This window comes from Nannospalax galili, unplaced genomic scaffold, assembly GCF_000622305.1.
Source record: "Nannospalax galili isolate Female #2095 unplaced genomic scaffold, S.galili_v1.0 scaffold553, whole genome shotgun sequence".
In the NCBI taxonomy this organism is placed as follows: Eukaryota; Metazoa; Chordata; class Mammalia; order Rodentia; family Spalacidae; genus Nannospalax; species Nannospalax galili.
This window is the reverse complement of record NW_008336313.1, coordinates 4,213,100-4,224,409: the sequence shown is the minus strand read 5'-3', so window position 1 is coordinate 4,224,409 and position 11,310 is coordinate 4,213,100. Positions and strand designations below refer to the sequence as shown.

Sequence of the window (11,310 nt, the reverse complement as noted above, 5' to 3'; positions counted from 1 at the left end):
GGAGTTATGGACAGTTGTTAGCTGCCATGTGAGTGCTGGGATTTGAACCCCGGTCTTCTGCAAGAACAGTGTTCTTAACTGCTGAACCATCTCTCCAGTCCCCCATGATTAAAATTCTTAAAAAGAAAAAAGATGTTAGTCATTTTTTTTATTGACAATTCTTTGCCCCATGCTGTTGGAGAGTCATTCTTTTGAGACAGAAGAACAAAAATGAGTGACCTAAATTCCAGCTGAGTAAGTTTAATAGCTAATGTTATTCATGCTGGGGGTAGTCCAGTTAGGCCAAGAGTAAGCAGAATTCAGCCTCAAAGGAAGACACAATGAAACCCACTTTGATAAATGAAAATAGGAAAAATCAGTTTAAACAAGACTAGTGTCTGGCAGGACTCAAGGAAGGAGTGAAATTGGGGCCTAGGAAGAAGGTAGGTCAGTGTTGTACTGGAGAAGCACCCAGACTCCATCTCATGTCTCCCCTCTTTATATCTGCCATGTCCCCAGGTCTCTATCAGGCAGCTTTTGTTCATTTTTGGCCCCCATGGCTCAGTCTGCATATCGACCCAGTGATGGCTACCTACTGAAAGGCTGACCCTTGTTCTGGTGAGAGGGGAGACTGGGCTTGTGACTGTTACCACTTGGGTTTGCTGACAACTCTTGGTCCAAGCCCAAGATAGGGTAGAAAGCCAGGGAGAGCAAGAAAGCCTTTCTTTGAAAGAAGAGAAGTCTGGGCAAAGCCATAGAAATGTCTGTTCCTCTTCTAGTGACACTGAGTGGACCCATTTGGCTAGGTATGTGTTCATGCAAAAGTACTGTGAGATTAAATAGGAAAATCAAGGTTAGTGTGATAGCTCAGTCCAAGTGTGTGCTGTGCAATGTAAGCATGAGGGCTTGAGTTTGGGTCCATGTAAAAGTCAACTGTCTTGGTGGCAAGGGAGCAGAGCAGGAGGATCACTGGGGCTTGCTGCCTAGCTAGTCTAGCCAACTGATGAGCTCCAGGTACAGTAAGAGACCCTGTCTCAAAAAAAAAAAAAAAAAAGGATGGAGAATAAGATAAAGGAAGCTATCAAGATAGATATCAGCATGGACCTCTGACTTGCACATACACATACATATGTTTCCACACATACAAATGTGTACATATATATCACCACATACATGCACACAAAATATATCAAAAGATCACAATCACACTGGAGAAACTCTTGAATGACAAGATGAAAGGCTTAAATATTGTATAGATTTTTCCATTAGAACTGTCCATTAGCAAGTCTTAATGAGAATCATTATATTTATAAATATATTGTAAGCCTGGAGGTTACCAAGTCTATTTTGAGCCATATGTGATGGTTCGTGCCTGTAATCCCAGCACTCTGAGGCTGAAGTAGGAGAACTGCCATGAGTTGAAAGCTATCCTGAGCCACATAGTGAGTTCCAGGTTAGCTTGGGCTACAGGGACCATATCTCAAACACAAAACAAAACACCCCACTAAAGAACAAAACATAGAAAGTCTGTTTAAAAGCTATGTTTCTCATAATAAAATGTGTGGTGAGAGGGCAGTGAGATGGTTCAGTGGGTGAAAGCATTTGACACCAAACCTGATGATCTGAATTTGATTACCCTGAACCCACAGTGGGAAAGAACCAACTCTGAAAATTGGTTCTCTCTCTCTCTCTCTCTCTCTCTCTCTCTCTCTCTCTCTCTCTCATTCAGGCACATGCACACACATATGCACACACAATAAATAAATACATAAATAAATATTTTAAAAGTTGCAACCAGGGCTGGAGAGAGGGCTCAGCAGTTAAGTGCACTGGTTGTTCTTGCAGAAGACCCTGGTCCAAATCCCAGCACCAACATGACAGCTAACAACTGTCCATAGCTCTAGTTCCAGGGGACCTGACATCTTTTTTTTTTTTTGGTCTTTTCGAGACAGGGTCTCCCTGTAGCTCCAGCTGTCCTGGAACTCACTATGTAGACCAGGCTGGCCTTGAACTCACAGAGATCCGCCTGCCTCTGCCTCCCGAGTGCTGGGATTAAAGGTGGGTGCCACCACGCCCAGCCTATGGGATCTGACATCTTTTGACCTCTGTAGGCATTGCATGACACAGGTGCACTTACATATATGCAGGCAATACACTCATACACATAAAATAAAAATAAATGAATCAAAACAATTTTTTAAAGTTGCAAACAAACTTTTGGTGTCCATCAATAAAATGTTTGTAAATAGTGTTTGTAAACACTATTGAGTGTCTCTCAATAAAATGCCTCTAACATCTATGGTATATCCATCCTACATAGTTCAGTGCAGTCATTAATTTTAAAAATGACGTAGCTAGCCAGGTGTGGTGGCACACGCCTTTAATCCCAGCACTCAGGAGGCAGAGGCAGGCAGCTCTCTGTAAGCTCAAGGCCAGCTTGGTCTACATAGTGAGTTCCAGGACAGCTGGGGCTACAGGGAGACCCTGTCTCAAAAAAGACCAAAAAAAAAAAAAAAAGATGTAGCTGGCCCCAGTGACAAAGGCCTGTAATCTTAGCTACTTGAAAACTAAGGCAGAGCCCAAGACCAGCCTGGGCAACTCATTTAAAACTTGTTTCAAAGTCATAAATAAATAAATAAATTAATAAATTAATAAATTAATTAATTAATAGTGCTAGGCAATATAGCTCAGTGGTAGGGAATTTACCTAATATGTGTTCAGACATTGGGTTCAATTCCTGGCACTGAATTTTTGAACAGTGACATAAAGCTGTAATCACTGACCTGGAAGGATCTGTTATTTGATAGAAAAAAAGTAAAGTAGCAGAATGACATCTCTGTACAGCATGAGTCTGTCTGTATGAACATACTTTGAACCACTTAGCTTTAAGATAGTAGTAACATTTCTAAAAGAACATTCATGAAACTGTTGAGTGGTTTCCTCTGGGGAAGGAAGTGGGATTGATGGTGGGGGTGAAGGTAAAGAACAGCATTCACATTTTACACATTATATGCTTAAAAAGAAAAAAAGAAAGTACAGCACGTCATTAAAAATTAAATTATAAAGAAAGCCAATTTCCTTTTCAATTAGGTTGGAAAAGCACTTTAGCTAGTCGCTGGTTGGAGTAACAATGACTGCCATTCTGTCACACTTTGAAGGTCACATTTGATAACCAAATCTTGCTATGCTCCAGACATGTTAGACCCTTCACACATTAATTTATTTAACACCTACAAGGATCCTACTGGGAAGGTACTGTAATTCTCCTTTTACTGACCAGGAAACGGAGACTTAGAGAGGATGCTGCCAGCCCATGTTCATACTGCCAATAAGTGGCAGAGTTCAGATTTTGGCTCTTGAATCTCAGCGTTATTTTGTTTGTCTGTCTTTTGAGATGTCTCATGTAACCCACATTGACCTTAACCTCACTATATAAATGAAGATAGGCTTGAACTCCTGATCTTTCTGCTTCTACTTCCCAAATTCTGGGATTATAGGGGTGTGTCACCATGCCTGACTCCTTGAGTCTCAGGTCTGATCACATGTACACTCACAGAGAAGCATTTGCTCATGTATTGACCATTTGCCTCCAAGCAACTGTTGTCTCTCATGTCACATATAAGAAACTGGTGCTCATCTCTCAGAGTACTTGGCAAAACCTATCTTCACATTCATGTACCCACTAGACTTTTGAGTTCCATGAGGCAAGGAACCTCCATTTTGTTTTTGCTATATATCTCTGGCATATAATGAGAGCAGTTTTGAGTGCTGTGTCTGCAAATTCTTTCATACTCCATGTGAGAGAAAAAGTCTAATTCTACTGGAGTGTTGGTTGAATGTAGTGACTCGCTTCTCCTGGACAGAATAAAATGAAGGAGGCAGTGTGTGAGTTCAGGAACTAGTACGTGAAAGTCACTATGGACTAATAGCACTGTTCATTTTCTCTCTCTCCCTCTCCTCTCTCTCTGTGTCTCTGTCTCTTTCCCTCTTGCCTTTTCTTTCCCCCTCTCCTCCCTGTTATACCCATCTCTACCTTTATCTTTCTCTCCCTCCCTCTTTCCTTCCATTCTTTGATGGCCCCAAGGCGATCAGAAGTCGTGAGGAGAGACTTATGTGGTGGGAAACTGAGGCCTCTAGTCAACAGCCGGGGAGGAACTGAAGCTTCCTGCTAATAGACTGTGAGTGAGCTTGGAGGTTAATCTCTAGGCTCAGAGAAGCCTTCAAATGAAAGCCCCCAGCTCTCATCTGGACTGCAACATCCAATACCCTAAGCAGCGTCATCCAGCTGCTGCTCCCACATCTAGGACCCATAAAAACTGAAATTATAAGTGGTCATGGCAAGTGTCAGGGTATTAAGTAATCAGAGCATTTTTATCAAAAGCTATACATATGATTACATATGTATGGAAATTAATGTGCTTTTCTCTTTCAAATTTTTGTGCATATGATAATTTCCTGAGTTGGTCTAAGTCATCCATTGGTTTGAGGGCAGTGTGTCAGAGGTTGGATTTGGACTGCTAAAGCAGGATATTTAAGAAGGAAGAGCTAAAAATCAGCTTCTATTATTCAAAATAGGATTAAAAAAATCAATTCTCACCTTTTTTTATGGAGTCAGCAGACAGCTCTGTCCACCTCTGATGACTAAGTCATTAAGCCTGCTGTGCCAGGCTGGAGCAGGAGGTGATGCTGAGCAAGTGGACGGTCTAGACCTCTTTGTGTTCTGGTAACGGGGAGAAGGTGGGAGTTGGGAGTTAAGAACACGAAAGCCAGGCAGTGAGAAGGATTCTTATTCCCAGGAATAAGTCCCAGAGACGGAAGTTGTGTTGTCCAGTTGAGAGGAAGGCTCAAGTCAGAGGGGCTGCTCTTCTGCTTCCCACGCAGAATCACACGAAAAACTCTTTTTTTCCCCTCTTGTGTGTCAGCACAATAGGGTGGACACACAAGAAGGAAGAAAAGGACAGCACATTTAAGGAAAGGGGACCTGATTAGAGCTTTCAGTAGCTCCTATACTGTGGGAGGCACTCAGGTCATCCTACATTTTCTGTGAAGGACAGAGAACATGGCTCAGCTGAGAAAAAGCAGGTTAAAGTGACCCATAGCAAAATGGAGGCGAAGGTACTGAAATACAGGAAGTGGAGGAGGTTCACAGTGGTCCCCAGTGCTAATGAGCCATGGTAGGCCTAAATCAGCCCAGGCAGACCACCATATCCTGACCAAACAGAAAAAATGAAATCCCATGAGATGCCTCAGATGCAAAGCAGTAGCAGCGCTCAGTACTCAGGGGACACTGGTCCAGGAGCCAGCAGGCAGCTCAACCCAACCATCTGAAGGCTTCACTAAAGAGAAAGAGTTTCAAATATTAAAATTATGTTAACTTGTGTGCAGTTGTTACCATCTAGGGCTTTTGATCAGATTTGTTTTCTCTACCAGTTGAAGAACTAAAAGGCAAGAAAAATCCCAGACACAGCAAGTAACAAATTTTTTAAAAGTAAAGAAACTCACACAAAGACACACTCACATGGAGAAACTGAAAAATCCAAAGCGCCCAGGAGGGCTTGGGCCTTTTAAGTGTTTTTGGTAATATGGAACAGGTCCTCCTCCCCTAATTTTGGGTTGGGCAACTTAAGAAGAGTGAGCTGATAGGGCACAGCTCCAAGCTGAGATGTGCCCAGGTCTAGTCTTGGCTGAACTGGTCTGTACTTGTCATTTGGAAGAGGGGCTCTGTCCTGCCCTGCCAGAGGGAGAAAAGGCCCTTAGGTGTTTCTTAAGAAAAGAGGCAGGAAGTCTGCCATTTTTGTTACCTATCAGTGGCCCTGTCTGCTTAACAAGGATTTAGTCCCTCACAATGGCTACAAACATCAACCTCCTTGGAAGTGTGTGCAGGTTGCATATATGGGTTGCCCTAAGCAACTTTGGAGACAGTTTTCTGGTAGATATTCATGTCTCTGATCTCAGTGCTGTCCCCAGCCTAGCACCAGATAGTTATGTGGAGGGCCTTTCGGAAGGCACAGTGACCGGGGTTCACACTGGCCAGGTCATCATGTATATCCACAGCAAACTGCAGAATAAGGAACAAGTGACTAAAGCCCAGCATAGAGCCAATTTCTACTTCCCTGGCCACCAGAAGATTCCCATCTCAAAGAGGTGGTGCTTCACCAAGTTTGATGCAGCTGAACTTGAAGATGAGACAAGGTGGCTGAGAATAGGCTCATCCCTGATGGCTGCGGGTCAAATGCATCCTCAATCATTATCCTCTGGACAAGTAGTGGGTCCTGCACTCCTGCCGGCTTCCACTGTGCTGAGGCCCACACCCCACTGAATCATGTTCTGAGTAAATATAACACCCAGTCAAAAAAAATTAAGTTAGATTAAAGGTTTAAAAGTACACGGGACTAGGGAGGTGCTTCAGTGGATAAAAGCACTTGTTCTGGTCCCCACCTCCCTTTGCATTCCTGGGTGGCACAGCCACCAGCTTCCTGGGGCCAGAATCTTTCCTGGGTAAGCTCCCCCACCCCATCTCTCATCCTAGCCTGGCCACTGGCTCATTTCTTATCCTGACACCCCAGACCTCTGGACTGACCTCTTGGCCCAGACTCCTTACTACTTCCTGATCCTTTGCTTCCAGACCAACCCAATTCATCCCTTTAGTCTCCAGGAGCCCTTGGGACCTGTTCCCGCTCCCACCTCCCTTTGCATCCTTGGGCAGCCCAGCCCCCCAGCTTCCTGGAGCCAGCATCTTTCCTGGGTAAGTTCGGTGGTGCCCACTGCACCTTGACTCCCCGAGCCTCATTTACCCTCCCAGCTCCCCAAACCCAACTCTCTTCCTAGCTTGGGTACTGGCCCATTTCTTGTCTTAGCATCACAGACCTCTGGACCAACCTCTTGGCCCAGACTCCCCACTGCTTCCTGATCCTTTGCATTCAGAGCAACCCAATTTGTCCCTCTAGTCTCTGGGAGCCCTCTGGGCCTGTTCCCTCCCCTACCTCCATTTGCATTCCTGGGCAGCCCAGACCCCAGCTTCCTGGGACCAGCATCTTTCCGGGCCCCTGATCCCAGGCCACCCAGCTGTCGAATTCCTGAGGCCAGCATCATTCCTGGAGGGATACAGACCTTAGGAGGAAGCCTGAGAGCATCTGATCCTCATTTGACTTGGGCCTCTGTGGGAACTCCTGAGCAGCAAGACAAAAACAATTTGCCCCTCCAATATAAAATCAAAAGAGAGAACCTGAAGCCAAGACCAACCAGCTTTTCATGCCCAACAAGTAAACCACAAAGGCACATAAAGTTTACAAAAAGAAGCAGACCTAAACTCAACAAAGGAAGGCTTGAGTCTTACACAAGGATCAGAAACTCCAAAAGAAATCCACATATCAAAGCCACAGTGAAAAAATAATAACAGGAAAAATCCAAATAATATATCCCCACCAAGTACCAACAGTCCTGTAGAGGAGTACAATGAGAACTCCTAGAGATAACACAGGACATGGAATTCAAAAGAACACTATAAACGTGATAAAAGAATTCAGTGAATTTAAAGAACGCACAAACAAAGAAACCAAAGAACTGAAAGAAGAGAGGGATAAACTTCTGAATGTATTCAGAAAAGAGTTAGAAATATTGAAGAAAAATCAGGCTGAAATGAAGGAAGTGAAACACTCAGAAAGCCTCACCAATAGGATGAATGAACTGGAAAACAGAATATCAAGACTGGACAATAAAGTGGACAAATTAGACCACTCTAGAAAAGATTATGAAAAAGTTAAGAAAACATAAGAATGTAATATGCAGGAATTGTGTGACACCATAAAAAGACCAAAGTTATGAATCATAGGCAAACAGGAAGGAGAAGTATCTCGGGATAATGGTATGGACCAGATCATGAACAGGATTGTAGAAGATTTCCCCAAATTAAAGAAAGACATGCCTGTACAAATACAAGGACCATATAGACCACCAAATTGATAGGACCAGAAAAGAAACTCTCCATGGCACATCACAGTAAAAACGTTAAATGTACAGAACAAAGAGAAAATACTAGAAGCTGCAAAAGGAAAACAGGTCACATATAAAGGAAAACCCATCAGGATTACAGCTGACTTTTCAGTGCAAATTATGAAAGCCAGAAGAGCCTGGACCAAAGTATTTCCAGTTCTAAATGACCACAGATGCCAACCCAGATTAATTTACCCAGCCTAAATGTCTATTATAGTTGAAGGAGAAAAAAATCTTCCATGACATAAATAGGCTGAAAGAATTCATGTCCACAAGACCAGCCCTTCAAAGAGTTCTCGAAGCAATAAAAGAGTTGAAGAAAGGAACGACTACACCCAAGGGGTTATGGAAAGAAATTTAATGAAGGTATAACTGTGGAAATGCACAGCTACATCAAGAATATGAACAGAAACAAAAACAATAGGAATCAATACACATCTTTCATTAATAACTTTGAATATCAATGGACTGAACTCCCCAGTCAAAAGATACAGACTAAATGAATGGATTAAGAAACAAAACCCATTCTTTTGCTATCTTCAAGAAACTCATCTCACTTTCAAGGACAGGCACTATCTCAAAGTGAAAGTGAAAGGAAAAAAACATACCAAGCAAATGGTACTAAGAAAAAAAAAAGCAGGCAATTGCAATTCTAATATCTGACAAAATAGACTTTAAACTAAAACTAATCAGAAGAGATAAAGAGGGACACTTCATTCTGACCAAAGGCACAATTGACCAAGAAGATATTACAATCATGAACATATATTCACCAAACTCTGGTGCACCCAACTTCATAAAAACAGTACTACAGGACTTTAAAACCAAGATTAATCCCAACTCATTAATAATAATGGACTTCAATACCCCATTGACTCCATTAGATAGGTCAATAGGACAGAGAATTAACAGAGACACATCTGAATTAAACAATACCACACATCAAACGGGCCTAACAGACATTTACTGAATATTCCACCCAAGCACTAAAGAATATACTTTCTGTTCAGCACCCCATGGAACTTTCTCTAAAACTGACCATATACTGGGGCACAAACAAGCCTCAACAAATAGAAAAAAATTGAAATAATGCTATGCATTCTATCAGATCACAATGCAATAAAGCTTAAAATCAACAATGGAAGAAGCCCTAATCACCACATGAACACATGGAGATAAAACAACACATTCCTGAATGATGAATGGGTCAAAGGAGAAATTAAGAAAGAAATAAAAGTATTCCTGGAACTAAATGAAACATTAAAATCAGTACTTAGAGGAAAGTTTATAGCTTGAATCACCTGCACTAAAAAATGAGAACGAACACAAATAAAGGACTTAATGACACTCCAGAACACGCAAAAGTAAGAAGAAAAGCAGACAAGAACAAAAAATGAAAATCCGAGCATAAATCAGTGAAATAAAAACAAAACAGTACAAAGAATCAACGAATCCAAGAGCTAGTTCTTTGAAAAGATAAAGAAGATTGACAGACCCCCCTAGACCAGTTAACCAAAAGAAAGAAAGAGCACCTCCAAATCAACAAAATCAGAGATGAAAGGGGAAACATCACAACAGACACCAGAAAGATACAGAACATTATAAGGGAATACTTTAAGAACCTATATGCTACTAAAGTTGAAAACCTAAAAGAAATGGACGGGTATCTAAGGGCATGGGACCCACCAAAACTAAACCAAGAAGAGATTAACAGCTTAAACAGACTCATAACACATAAGGAAATTGAAACAGTAATACAAAACCTCTAGACTGATAAAAGCCCAGGATTTACAGCAGAGGTCTACCAGACATTTAAAGAGGATCTACATCCAATACTACTTAATTTATTCAAAAAGATAGAAGTGGAGGGAAAACTTCCAAATTCCTGCTATGAAACCAGCATCACTTTAATACCAAAGCCTGGTAAAGATACAACCCAAAAAGAAAACTATAGGCCCATATCCTTAATGAACATAGATGCAAAAATTCTCAACAAAATACTTGCAAACCACATACACATCAAAAAGATCAACCACCATGATCATGTCGGCTTTATTCCAGAGGTGCAGGGATGGTTCAATATACATGTCAATAAACGTCATAAATGATATAAAGTACTCAAAGACAAGAATATGGTCATCTCAATAGATGCAGAGAAGGCCTTTGACAAAATTCAACATGCATTTATGTTCAAAGTCCTAGAGGGAATTGGACTGGAGGGAACATACCTCAACATAATCAAAGCCATATATAACAGACCCACAGCCAACATCAAGCTAAATGGAGAAAAACTGGAAGCATTCCCATTAAAGTCAGGAACCAGACAAGGCTGTCCACTATCTCCACTCCTTTTTAACATAGTGCTTGAAACTCTTGCAAGAGCAATAAGACAAGGAAATTAAAGGAGTAATAATTGGAAAAGAGATAAAAAAATTATCCCTTTTTGTGGAAGATACGATATTATATCTAAGAGATGCCAAAAATTCCACCAGAAAACTCCTAGAAATGATTAACACTTCCAGTAAAGTGGCAGGTTACAAAATTAATCTACAAAAGTCTGTAGCCTTTCTATATACCAATAACAAGCAATCAGAGAAAGAGTAAATGGAAACACTCCCTTTCACAATAGCTGCAAAAATATAAAATGAAATATCTCAGAATAAACCTGACCAAAGACATTAAAGACCTCTACAATGAAAAATTTAAATCTTTAAAGAAAGAAACCAAGGAATACATCAGAATACATGGAAGGACCTCCCATGCTCATGGATTGGAAGAATTAATGTGAAAATGACAATCCCACCAAAAGCCATTTATAGATTCAATACAATGCCAATCAAAATCCCTATGACATTCTTCATAGAATTGGAAAAAAATCCTAAGATTCATATTTCCATATGACCACACATATCTTCCGTACAAAAGACCTCGGATAGCCAAAGCAACACTGAGCACTAACAGCAATACTGGGGGGATTACTATACCAGATTTTCAACTGTATTACAGAGCTATAGTCATAAAAACAACATGGTACTGGCACAAGAATAGACCTGCAGATCAATGGAACAAAATTGAAGACCCAAATATGAGTACATGCAATTTCAGCCACCTGATATTTGACATAGGGCCAAGAACTGAATGTTTGACAAAGGGACCAAGAACTGAAGAAAGACAGCACGTTCAGCAAATGGCGCTAGCAAACCTGGGTCTCTACCTGTAGAAGAATGAAACTAAACCCGTATCTTTCACCTTGCACAAAAGTCAACACCAAATGAATCAAAGATCTCAATGTGAAGCCTGAAACTCTGAAACTGTTAGAAGAAAACATTGGCAGTAACA

The 11,310-nt window shown here is 41.3% G+C and overlaps 1 pseudogene; it reads left to right on the top strand.

The window, feature by feature from the left end:
* Positions 1-5,792: 5,792 nt before the first annotated feature.
* LOC115070020 lies at positions 5,793-5,903 on the top strand (annotated as a pseudogene).
* Positions 5,904-11,310: the final 5,407 nt, after the last annotated feature.